The sequence below is a fragment of the Vipera berus genome (assembly GCF_964194415.1).
Source record: "Vipera berus genome assembly, chromosome: 2".
NCBI classification, from domain to species: Eukaryota; Metazoa; Chordata; class Lepidosauria; order Squamata; family Viperidae; genus Vipera; species Vipera berus.
In genome coordinates, this window is record NC_138203.1 from 103,088,890 (window position 1) to 103,101,662 (window position 12,773).

General features: G+C 39.1%; 1 protein-coding gene across 3 annotated transcripts in view; it reads left to right on the forward strand.

The window, feature by feature from the left end:
- Nucleotides 1-12,773, forward strand: part of LOC308664500 (ephrin type-B receptor 5) — a 175,535-nt gene that overhangs the window by 52,798 nt on the left and 109,964 nt on the right. The window lies entirely within an intron of this gene.

The following is a 12,773-nucleotide window of genomic DNA, read 5'->3' on the forward strand; positions in this document are numbered from 1 at the left end:
ATCTTTGATAGTCAATGAGTCCTGTGAAAAACAAAGTTTAAACTCCCGTGAATATAACATACATATACAATGTGCTTTTGTCTGAGTTGCTTCTGTAATCTTTCCTCATCTTTATATTGAGTCAATTTGGGGTGACTCAAATCACATTTGGTATAATCCCGTGGCTTTCTTTAAAAGATTATGAGTTTGATTCAGCCTTGTTGGTTGGGCTCTAAAAGTTGCCAGCCAGGTTTTACTTTTAGTAGCCTGTGTCTCCCTATTCTTTATGCAAATGGAGAAAAGCACTTCTTCCTCTGTCCAACAACCTAGGTGCGCCACAAAAATAGAGGATTGGTAGTAAATAAATAATATCTAGCCCTAATCTAAGTTTTGTGGGTGCCCTCTGGGTGTTCCAAGCTACTAGAACTTTTCAGATTTGATCCTAGTTTGTTATCAATCTGAGTGGCAGTCCTGGTTTTAACCTAATGTTTCCCTTTTTCTCTCCTTAATAAAATTGGGACAGGCATTTGGATTGCCTTCCAAATGAACAGCAACGAAGCCTTTGCTTAGCTGTTTTTTTCCATGCAGATCTGAAGGTAAACAGCAGCTGTTAAAATCATACTTGTAGTACAGTAATGGGGCTCAAAGTTGCCTTCCTTCCTTACAGTAGAAACAACTACCTGCTCTCCTAATAGCTTTAATTTTCAGCTTTCCATTGTGAACCTAGAAGGATACCCAAACTATTATGCTTATTCCATGTATTCCATAATAGCTACAGGTAAAAGGTAAAGGTTCCCCCGCACATGTGTGCTAGTCGTTTCTGACTCTAGGGGCCGGTGCTCATCTCCGTTTCAAAGCCGAAGAGCCAGCGCTTGTCCGAGGACGTCTCTGTGGTCATGTGGCCGGCATGACTAGATGCCAAAGGCGCACGGAACGCTGTTACCTTCCCACCATAGTGGTCCCTATTTTTCTACTTGCATTTTTACGTGTTTTCGAACTGCTAGGTTGGCAGAAGCTGGGACGAGTAACAGGCGCTCACTCTGTTATGTGGCACTCAGGATTTGACCCGCCAAACTGCCAACCATCTGATCGACAAGCTCAGGGTCCTAACCCACTGAGCCACCCCAAACAATATCCCATATTGTGAAATTTTGTGCATGCTTTTCCTTCTGGAAACCATAGTTCTTTAACTGGACTTCTTGTCTATATTTGGATTCCAAACTGCTGTACTCCCAACTTAATAGTAGGAACTGGTATTCCAGATTCTCCCAAGTAATTTGCCCAAAGTTTGCACTGCAACAGCTAGCAGTACTAGATGAAGTGCAATTTAATGAAAAAGCTAGGAATCTAGCATGGTCAATGGAGCTTCATGCCCACTGCCAGTGACAAGTATTTTTGTTCCTCTGAACAGAGCTGCAGTAATATCTGAAGTTCCTTCTTAAATGGAGTTTAATCTCAGCACCAGCTCTTCCTTTAATGTTGGCTGCAATTAAACTTAAGCATGGCTGATATTTGTGCAAAATCTAAATTTTTAGTTAAAGCCAGTGAGGAAAGTCCTTTCTCCAGAAGAGACAAACTAAAAGAAGCCTACAATTGTCCATTCTGTTCCCAGCCAAGAATGTGATACATACGCAATCTATTACTGTGTGTGACGAAAAGTAATATAGCTGTTTGATGAAGCAGCAGGGACCCTTTTCATAGTCTGCTTTAGAAATGAATGTTCACTGTGGGGACTACAAAATTACTGGGGAGGGGGCTGTATAGTAATTCTTTAGTGCTTGCATTATCTGAATTGAGGAAGGCCAAGTTAGTATTTTAGAAACATTCCTATATAGCATACTTAAATCTTTTTTAAAAATTCAGTGAAGAGAAATTCAGAAAAATATAGATATTAGCTGCTAGCGTATTCTGAATTTTAATTATATCAAGAATGCCTCAGCTCATGGTTAGCTTGCCTTTTATCCGGTTGCTTCTTGTTTGAGGTGTGAATCGCTTGCATTTTATTTTTCAATCTTTGTGAAAACATTAAGGATATTCTTTAAAGAAGTGGGCTCTCCTTGTCAAGCATCTGAGTTAAATGGGTTCTAGATAAAGTATAAAAACCATTATGATTATTTGAAAATACATTCCTTCTTGGGAGCTGACATGAAGAAATTTAATATAAATATATATGTAGCTTTCCATATTACACAGACCTATTCCACAACTCAGTGCAGTTGAGAGTGTACTGTAACTGTTATATCACTTTTTCCTACACAGTTAGTCCTTGATTTACAACAGTTCATTTAGTGACTGTTTGAAGTTACAACAGCGCTGAAAAAAATGACTTATGACCATTTTCACACTTACGGCCGTTGCAGGATTCCCAGGGTCAGGTGATCAAAAATTTGGCAACTGACTCACATTTATGATGGTTGCCAGTGTCCCGGGATCATGGGATCACCTTTTGCAACCTTCTGACAAGCAAAGTCAATGAGAAAGCCAGATTCACTTAACAACCATGTTACTGATTTAACAATTACAGTGATTCACTTAACAACTGTGACAAGAAAGGTCGTAAAATGGGGCAAAGTTCACTTAACAAATGTCTCACTTAATGGTGAAAGTTTTGGGCTCAATGGTGGTCGTAAATCGAGGGCTATCTGTACAATTTAGACAGTTCCTTGTATTTGATCCCCGAAAGATCAACTCTTTCAGCTATGTCTTTTTACAGGAAAAGCTACCACCACTCTGAGGGGTCAAAATCAAATTTTGCAGCCCCTTAGAAGGCTAATACTTTTGCATAGAAATAGAACTATTCAATGACACTGAGTAGATTGCTTTAATGATTCTTATTATAATTAGACAGCGTTGAAATATTCTATGTGTTGTTTAACTTTATGGTCATTGCAGACCCCAACAGTTCAAATCCAAGAAGGCCTTCATGAAAGACATGGCAATAGCAATTTTTATTTAGTAATATCAATCTGTCACCATAAATGAAGTCATTAATGAGAAAGAATTGGCTTTTTAATTATTTTTTCTGAATCTCCTTAGAGCAGGGGTTTTCAAACTTAGCAACTTTTAAGAGTTGTGGACTTCAACTCTCATAATTGCTGGGAATTCTGGGAGTTGAAGTCCACAACTCTTAAAGTTGCCAAGTTTGAAGACTCCTGCCTTAGAGACACGCATGTTTTAGTCTCCCATTTTCTTTTTCAATTTTCATGTACCTCCAGTGGTTTCCATCGTATTGAAAAATCAGATTGGTGGTGCAGTGTGTGAACCTTAGTTAACTGGGCTGCTTCTGCACCAAATCCAGGAAACAGAAAGAAGCAGCAGCCATTATGCAGGATTTGTACAATTTTCAGGGGAAAAAAACTTCCTTCCCCTCTTACTATTTTTGGACCTGAAAATTGAGAATGAGAACAGTGATTTCCAGATTAGTCAGAGGGTTTATCTTTGATATTGAAGAATTGCACAAAGCAGCTGTATAAGTTTAATATATTTCAATCAACCTCGGCAATGTGATGCAATTAGTACGGGGAAGTAAAATCAAGGGCCACCGAAAGAAGGCAAAGGTAGCACTGCCAGAACCATCACACTTTTCGCAGCAGACCTGTGACAGAACTATTTTTTTCCAGCCATAGCAATCATTGGAGATTTTGCAGCCCACATCTGGGAGCCCCAGTGAAAGAGAGGTTATTTTGCTCACTTAACCGTACTTAACAGGCTTCCTATACCATTTTAACATCCTCTAGTGAAACATTCTCAGAAGAGAGGTGGGATTTGTTGGTAATGGAAATGTTCCAAGAAAATTGATGATTCAGCTTAGTATAATTACAATAAACATGTCATTTAATGGTCTTACTTTGTAGTGGATGACTGTTGAAAAGCAGATGCCTTGCTTTCTTGATTGACTGTATTAATACTGCAAATATTTGACCAGTGTTTGCTTAGTGGGTAGAAGCAAAACCATTTCTGTTTTTTATAACTTTGCTTGCCTCCTTTCAAGAAATCTTCTGTGTTGAAAACCCAAGATCTCGCCCCCCTAAATATACGAACTCTTATTACTTGAGTTTTATTTGCATGATAATATAAATACAATGATCACATATGGTAGCAGTTCTCGGCACAATTCCCTAAAAGAAAGTTCCTTTCAGTGTATTGGGATCTGTTTTCCCTTATCTATGAACAAAATGAGAATGTGCTCATACAGCCAAATGTTACCGCGTTTCTCTAGTAGTGGCACTTAAGCTCAGTGCCAAAATGTATTGAAAATTATTGGTAGCTGCTCCAGACATTTTTCTACCCTAACTATTAATTACTGTTTGCTTCATTCTTTTTTAAACTGGGAGTGTCCTGTCCCTGCTCATCTCTTCTTGACCAATGTGATCATTAGTGGATGCTCAAGTCTAAGTGCCAAGTCCTGTGATGTAAAAAAAAAAATGCCTGAATAAGAGTGCATGCATGGTGAATGCTCTGAATAAGCAGTAATCTTCCACTGTGAAAATGACATATTTACTATTGCAGGTAAATGTTCCAGACAGACAGTGGGCTAAAACATCTTACTATCAGATTTAAAACAAACAACTACCAATTGAATGCAAGATGTGTATGTATGGATAATGATCTTCAGTATGATGCAAACTAATGAAGATCTTAATGGCATTACTTAAGAGTAGAATCCTTGCTCCTGAATGGGACGTATGTAAGGCAATAGGGGGATAAGCAGCATATATGAGAGTTTATAAAGGTTGAGGGCAAGAGAAGAAGGGGACGACAGAGAATGAGGTGGCTGGATGGAGTCACTGAAGCAGTAGGCGTGAGCCTAAATAGACTCCAGAAGATGGTAGAGGACAGGAAGGCCTGGAGGAACGTTGTCCATGGGGTCGCGATGGGTCGGACACGACTTCGCAATTAACAACAACAACAACATGAGAGTTTATAACAGAGCTTTGGAGCTGCATTGCTAAAATTATTCTGTGGATTAGTGTCCCAAACGCAATTCTACATGCAGGAATTTGCAGAAATTATGAGAGAGGGTTTGCACATTCCTTGTGGTTCCTCCTATTCTCTGGAACTCCTTCCCAGCAAAGTTCAATGTCTTTTGGATAGGACCCAAAACATGTTTGTTTCAGCAAGCCCTTAATCTCCGCATGGGACTTGAGTATGATCTAGTCTTCATTGTTTAAATTATGAGATTTTGTTCTCATTTTTATTTGTTTTAAAAGGCTTAATCTCAATCCTGTGTAAAAAAAAAAGGCATAACATGAGAAATGAAACTCTGGTCAAAGATGTCCAAGGTGTACTTTTCAAAGTTTTTAATTATTTGGAGATATTCTAATTGTAAGATGAACAACAGTATCTTAACTAAAATACAAATCTAAAATACTGAACGTATGAAGACTTGTCTTCCTCCTGGTAAAAATGGACAGAGCAAGAGAGAAGTCCATTTGACTTCCAGCCAGCATATTTTTTAATTATGCCTGTCACATTATGTCAAAACTTTAATGTTTAAACATCAGGCAAGAGGTGAAAGGCACTTTTGACTTCTCTTTGTTTACATTTTGAATCTAAGGTGCATTAATAGAAGGGAGCTTAGGCAATCCAATCTTACCTACAACTTGTAGTACAGATGTTTAGCATTGAGATTGGGAAGCCAATTGGCAGCTTCTTCTAAACTCTCTTTATTCCTTTTCCCCTCTTTTCTTTTCCATTTCAAACCACAGTGTGTTCCTAGCCCTTCCACCTCCCTTGGGATACAGTTTGACCTTGCTAAGTCCACCATCAGATGCTTCTTGCTTTGCCTCCTCCCCCCTTCTCTCCCTCCCTCTCCCTCTCCCTTCTTCCCTTTCCACTCTTCTTAAAATCTGGGTTGAATTTGTAGACTCCCCCCCCTCACTATGGTGTATTATTTTCAAGCGGGGGTTTCCTATTCATGTGTTATGTGGCAATCTTTGCTTGAAAGTGAATCCACATTCTCCTCCTTTCAAATGAATAAAAGAATAGTCTGTCTTCTTGGCAGCTGCTCCCAAAAAAAGCTGCTCTTTTCCCCCCTTTTATTAACAAAAAATATTCAGTCTGGAGTTGGCAGATTTTCAAGGATGAAGATGGGGACCCTTGAGCAGCATCATTTTTTGGAAATCAGAACTTGTAGGACTTGCTGAAAGAAGCTAAAATCTCTTGCTTTCCCTCATCATCCTCTGCAGTCTCCTTCTTCTCCCCACATCCCTCAAAAAACCCACCCTACTTTTATCTAACTGATTTTGTGGTTGCAGATTAACTAGTTAGCACCTGCATAATTAGACAGTTGGATTCAGGCCACGGTTGTATTCTAAACATGATTTAACTCGAGATTGGAAAGAAAATACATGTTCAAAGAGGCAGACTCAGAAGTGATACAGTCTGAAACGGCTGCCAACTCGCATGTGGGCAGAATCAGACATTGCTGCCAATACCAACAACCTTGTCTTACATGCTAACTTGTTCCCTACCATTACATTTCCTATGATTAACATTGTTCTCTAGCATTACACTGCGCCTTTCTTTCTCTGGGTAACAACACTGGTTATGATTGGCCCTGAGGCAGAAAACCGAAGACATAACAATGTCGGTCTTGGGAAAGTTTAGGGAGATGTTCTCATAAGCTGGGGTCTTTCTGTTATTTCAACTCCAGCCCCAGGCTTTCTTTCCTCATCTGTGACACACCACCAGAGCAGACCAAGAGACAACATAGAAAAACCTGCAGCGTAAGCAATTTGTGTCCCATTTTGTTAAGGGGCCTTAATACTTGGATATAATGCAGTACTTTGTATTTTTACTTGTGTGCTCAAAGGTGCTTACTCCCAGATGATTTACATATCATGTTGGATGTCTAACAGCACAATCCCGTGTATCATTATCATCATCATCATTTTTCATCCTTTGGGGGAAATTAGCAGTGGTGCTTACTAACATGGCAGAAATGTACTGTATGGAAGACCTCAAATGGTGGGATTTGTGAGATATTTTGTCCTGTCTACTGAAGCCTGCAAAGCAGCCAGAGAATTATCAAAACACTGAATCTAAACCTTTCAGTTTATGAACCCTTAGATAAGTGGTTTAACTGTAATTGAAAAGAAAATCTGGGGCAGGCATAGGCGAAATATATTGGACTTCGTGCACAAGGCTAATCTATGGTATAGTTTAATGGGTGTCTCGAAACCTGAAGGAAACTTGATTTCCATTTCTGTATTCTCCAGAGCTTCCCAGGATTATGTCCCTGATACTCAATGGCCAAATTCCAAGCAACAATGGAGGAATCAAAATCTCACTCTCACCTTTCTGGCATAAAGTTCAGTCTATTCATATTCCTGCAGCCTTCAGAGGTCTTGAATGTGTGTACACACTCACACACAAACACACACACACACACACACACACACACACACACACAGAGAGAGAGAGAGAGAGAGAGAGAGAGAGAGAGAGAGAGAGAGAAGTACAACACCTACAAAAACATTGCCGACACTTTCCAGTGTTATGTGAACAAAGCCATTGTAATTTGTAAACCATTCTTTGTGACTGCATTATCTATAAAGCCATCCTTGGCCAATAAAACAAACCACCCATCCATTATTTATAGAGCTAAGGTAACATCTACAGATTCATATTGTCAAATAATTTCAGTATTTCCTTCCTTGACTGATCAATTGCCATGACCTGCTTTAGAATGTCACTAGATTACATTTTGGCCTTCATGCCTTGAGAGCCCTAATTCAAGACTCTTAGCTGCTTCTGGCAACTTCTTCTTGTCCGCTACATATTTTGCTCAGTAGTAGCTGTGCCAAATATACAAACTCCTGACACAGACAGTAAATCTCATTTTAACAGACCCTCATGGACTGGACCTTGGATGCAGTGGAACACATCTGCATTTGAACTTCACTCCTAAAATAATGTATAAGTTTCTATAGTCTCTCTGGACAAATGAAATCATATGCTTCAGTTTAGGTCATCAGATATTTCAGTTATATACATTTGGATTTAATGAACACCTTTCCGTCCTCCGCTTCTTCAGATAGTCTATTAAACTGAGCTTTCACAATATGATGTTGCTGCACAGGCACAGACTGCGAGTGGGGAAAGCTTTTTGGAGAAATTGGTGACTCAGGTTAGTTTGCAGCATAGCTTTAGTTGCAAGTGGCTATGTTAAACCAACAGCTGACAAGGTAAATATCTAGAATCTAATGTCAACACAAGGACATTGTAGAATAATAGAGAACAATCGCAATCAAGTAAAGATGGGTTCATATTTGGAAGAATCTGTATTCCCCCCCCCCCTATGAATAGTACAAGCAAGGGCAATTCAGAAATAAACCTCTGTTTGGTTATCAATGACGGACATTTGCAGACACAGAACTTTTATTATACACATTAGAATATTACACCATTACATTACTTTTTGACATATTCACCACTCAAATTGAGGCACTTGTCATAACATCAGCGCCAAATCTGGGCTATTGGGGGGGGGGTTGATCAAAAACATCCCAACGGAACTGCTTCAAAAGTTCTTGGGTGCATCTAGTGGTGTGCGGGTGAGCATTATCGTGAACCAACACCACACCAGAAGTCAACATGCCCCGACGCTTGTTATGGATGGTTTGTCTGAGTTTTCGTAACATTTCACAGTTGTCTTCTGAATTGATGGTCGAACCACACTCCATGAATTTCACTAGCAGTACTCCTTTGGCATCTTCACATTTGGTGGGATTTTCTATGGCACCACTACTGGTGTGGTGTTGGTTCACGATAATGCTCGTCCGCAAATCACTAGACACACCCAAGAATTTTTGAAGCAGTTCCTTTGGGATCTTTTTGATCATCCCCCTATGACAAGTTATGACAAGTGCCTCAATTTGAATGGCAAATATGTTGAAAAGTAATGTAATGTTGTAGTTTTCTAATGTGTATAATAAAGGTTCTGTATCTGCAAGTGTCTGTCATTGATAACCAAATGGAGGTTTATTTCCGAATTGCCTTCATATATGCTCTAACATACCAGTTTTTTAAAGTCTTAGTATTTAAATGAATTCAAGAAAATAAGTTGCAATTCTTCTTTCCTTTGAGAATTTGCCATATGCCATAATGTCTGAAATTACTGCTTTATTGTTGGACCTACCTGAGGCAGGTGAGGAACCGGAAAAAAATCCCTGCTGTGCGCTTCTATGTATAATGATGCCTAGTCCCATTTTACCTCATGAGAATATATCCATCCTTGAGGGCTGACAATATTGACAAGAAAATAATAAAAAAACACCTTCCTAGAAAAAGACAATGGCTAAGCAGTTCCATAAATCTGCCAAGAAAAATGTATGAGTGCAATCCCTTGGAATCAAACTCAGGTTGAGGATGTCTTTACCTTATCCCAAGAGCAATCTGTTCATCTGCTTCTGTTCACAAAAGGCAAGCACTATATGACAACAATTAGAGCACTGTAAAGGTAGAGCTGTCGTGGAGGTTCACAAAATCTTTGCAGGGATCTATCAGTGTTGCATATTTATCTTTCAGACTTAGAGATGAATTATTGAAACCTCTCCATGGATAATCTGGACATAACAGAAGATGCACAGGATATGCCAGCTTGCTCAGTACTGGCTTTGTAGGAGAAGCATGGTTTTATGTTTCTTCTTATCAAAAAAGAGAGAATATTAGTAGGAAATTAGACCACAATCTACTCCTTGGTAAGCTAGAAAAAGGTGAAAAGACAACATCACCACCAGATGGATCTGTAGCTGGCTGGCAAACCATACTCAATGAGTAGTCCTCAATGGCACTACATCCACATGGAGAGAGGTAAGCAGTGGGGTACCACAAGATTCTGTGTTAGGCCCAATACTCTTCAATATCTTCATCAATGACTTAGATGAAGACATTGAAGGGGAATTCATCAAATTTGCAGATGACACCAAACTGGCAGGAGTAGCCAAGACCCCAGAAGACAAACTCAGGATTCAAAAAAATCTTGACAAACTTGAACGACGAGCCCTATCCAACAAAATGAGTTTCAATGTGGAGAAAAGCAAAGTTTTACATTTAGGCAGGAAAAATCAAAGGTACAAGTACAGATTGGGCAAGATCTGGCTTGAAAACAGTAACTGTGAGAGGGACCTTTGAGTCCAAGTGACGATTTCTTAACCGTGAGCTAGCAGTGTGCAGCAGCAACCAAAAAAGCTAATACAATCCTGGGTTGTATAAACAGGAGCATAGAGTTAAGATCACGTGAGTTTTAGTACTGCTTTATAAAATCCTTAGTACTGCTTTATAAAATCCTGGAATACTGCAGCCAATTTTGGTCACAATATCGCAAAAAAGATGTTGAGAGTTTGGGGGGAAAAAATCAGAGAAGAGCAACTAAGATGATCAAAGGCCTGGAGACTATAACATACGAAGAAAGGCTGCAGGACTTGGGTTTGGCTAGTCTAAAGAAAAGAAGAAACAGGGGAGACATGATAGTAGTATTCCAGTAATTGAGGGGCTGCCACAAAGAAGAGGGGATCATGTTATTCACCAAAGCAACAGACGGCAGGACAAGAAACAATGGTTGGAAACTGATCAAAGAGTGAAGCAACCTGGAATTAAGGAGAAACCTCCTGACACTGAGGACAATTAACCAGTGGAATAGTTTGCCCCCAGAAATCATGGGTATCACTGGAGATTTTTTAAAAGAGGCTAGACATCATTTGTCTGAGATGGTATAAGTTAGGGGAAGTGGCTTCCTGGGAGGGATGAGCAAAAACCATTGGGAGTGTATTCTGAGCTGCATTCTTAGCAGAGTCACCCAAGGCATGAACTTCATTCATCCCAGCTATCCAACTAAAGCAAGGAGGCACTTGGGGAGTAGCGATATAGGAAAATGCTGGAAGCAAATGATCGTTTTAGTGTCAATGGCAAAGACATAATTTCATACCGTGTGGGAGAAGGCAATGGTATACCATTCCTGATTTTTTCCAAGAAAAAAATCATATGGAAGATAGTTGAGATGAAATAATTGACAATATGGTGTTGGATGAGCTTCTCAAATCAGGTGGTCTCAACATACTACTGAGAAAAAGCTGAAGTCTTTCATGGTTTTAACAATATACAGTATATAACCTAACTAGATTAAAGCCTTCTGGATTTCTACTTGCTGATGTTGCCATGCAGGAGAAAAAAAACCCAAAACTGCAAAGACAGATTTAGAATGAAAACATGAAACATAAGAAGCATGAAAATGTGAAAAAGTTTGACAACAGTGAAAGATGAAACAAATCAACTACATACTGACTTCTTAGCATTAGCAAATTGAAATAGGCTAGAATTGGACAATTTCATTTAGAAGAACATAATGTTTACTACTCAGGACAGGAAAAAAAAAGAAATTATGGAATTATTGTCAGGAAGGATATAGTGAAGACAGTAGTTGGATATAATACACTTAATGGGTGTTATCATATGGAGGCCACATAAATCAAATTTAGTATATTATTGAAGGGGGAAGAGTTCAGTTACAACAACAAAGACATGATCAGTGGCTACTATGGAACAGATTACAAAACTGCCCTGTTCCAAGTTAAGCTAGAGGAAAAAAAAAGCTGACAATATTTCACAATATGATCTTCAGCATTTACCCACCATTTTCAAGGAGATCGCTTTGAAGTCCTTATTGATAGTGAACCGGAGAAACTGTGGAATAAAATTGTTAGGGTTAAGTGTGAAAAGAGATTGCCCAAAACTAAGAAACAGAAGAAAGCAAATTGGATGACTGAAGAAATGGTGAAAATCGCCAAGAAGAGAAGGAAAGCCAAAGTCAAGAAAGACAAAGAACTTAGGAAGCATTCGACAAATAATTTTAGAGAGAGAGAAGAAGAAGCGTATTACAATGACATCTTTAAAGACATTGAAAATGGACACAGAGGAGCAAAGAAATTCATAAGATCTCCAAACTCAAAAGGAGGTTCCAACCTCAAATTGTGCTAAAGCAGAGGTCCCCAACCTTTTGGGCACCAGGGACCAGTTCCATGGAGAAAGGTGTTTCCGTGGAATGGGGAGTGTGTGGTTTTTTGTGCTGCCTGCATCCCACAGACTGGCCTTTGCTTTTTTTGTGTGGACCAGTTGCTGGCCTGCCGTGGCCCGGTACCGGTCCACAGACCAGGGGTTGGGGACTCCTGTGCTAAAGGATGCCAAGATAGTATCTGATTCAAATCTATGCAAAGATGGAAGGAATATCTGAAAATTCTGTATAGTAGAAATGCTAACGTCCAAGATACCTTGAACAACCTCTATTACTAGAAGATGAAATTAGATCAGTACTCTGTTTGTTGCTAAGTCAAAATGCTGCTGGAATTGATGAACTATACAGAAATATGGCAAGCAACAGAAGGAAAATCTGTACAGGAAGCCACAGTCCAGATGGAACATGACAGAACAAACTGGCTCCAGATTGACAAAAAAGTAAAACAAACATATATAGAGTCTCTCCCTATTTATTCATCCTATATACTGAATATAACTCTATACGGTTGTTAAAAGTCAGTATTGATTTAATGGCACATAATCATTCATTATTCTGAATAAACAGTATATTGGCAGAGGCTGGATTGGAAAAAGATGAGTGTGACTTTAAAAATGGAGCAAGAAACATCAATAATCTGCATTATGCTGATGACATTGCTTTGATAGCTGAAAATGCAAACGATTTAAAAACTCATCAGTGAACAAATGGGACTGATTTTGTTCACCGGGACTAAAATGAAGTATAATAAAGACCAAACAACAGATATAATAACCAGCCT